At 46.1% G+C, this 818-nt stretch overlaps 1 non-coding gene across 1 annotated transcript; it reads left to right on the forward strand.

Moving 5' to 3' along the window:
* The first annotated feature begins 464 nt into the window (after positions 1–464).
* LOC115031195 lies at positions 465–605 on the forward strand. Its single transcript, XR_003836814.1, has one exon. It is a non-coding gene; the product is annotated as a small nucleolar RNA SNORA48 (small nucleolar RNA).
* The last annotated feature ends 213 nt before the right edge of the window (positions 606–818 follow it).

Below are 818 nucleotides of genomic sequence, written 5' to 3' on the forward strand. Positions count from 1 at the left end.
GCTGTGCCCTAGTTATCCCTTCTATGTCACCATCCCTGGTGTTTTCAAATGTGGCTCATGTCATACTTTAATGGAGCATCCTCTCTTCTTCCACAGAGCCTCCATCTGGCTCCATATCTGGAGGCTTCAGAGTGCTGGCGGGGGGTGGGGTGGGGGGATGCCCTTTTCTAGGTACTTATTACGTGATGTGGACATGGTAGTCAGCTGCTTCCCTTTTGTCTATCTTCTGCTAGCCTTTAGAGGTATGAGCTAATTTTTGCTTATTTATTTTATATCCCAACCATTCTTCACAGATCCAGGCATGTAAAATGAGCTTTGTTTATTAATATCGCCCTCCTAATGGCATACACCAAACAGCAAGCATTGTGCACCATGGTATCCTAAGCTACATTGGTGTCTGTAAGATAGGCATTGTTATTCTTATTTTGCAGAGGAGAAACCTTAAATCTTAGAAGGGCTAATACGTCCTCTGACAATGGGCTAAAAGACACCCTGTTGGTATTGTTCTTATATCAGTCAGGGGCAGAGTAGATGGCAGTCCTCTGTCCATTCTAGCTTGATGCCTGGCTTGATGGCCAAAGCTGTCTTATGCCTAGGACTCATAAAATCAAATAAAATCAAACCCAGGCAGCACAACACAGGAGGAAGGAAAGAGAGAGAGAGAGAGAGAGAGAGAGAGAGAGAGAGAGAGAGAGAGAGAGAGAGAGAGAGAAAGAGAGAGATTGAGAGCTGTGGATTGTCATGCAACCCACAGACCTGTCCTCCGGCCCATGGTCAGACAGGCCATAGCTACCCGCTTGCCAGAGGATGTTACTGAG

The sequence above is a fragment of the Mus caroli genome, chromosome 5 (genome assembly GCF_900094665.2).
Source record: "Mus caroli chromosome 5, CAROLI_EIJ_v1.1, whole genome shotgun sequence".
Lineage (NCBI taxonomy): Eukaryota > Metazoa > Chordata > Mammalia > Rodentia > Muridae > Mus > Mus caroli.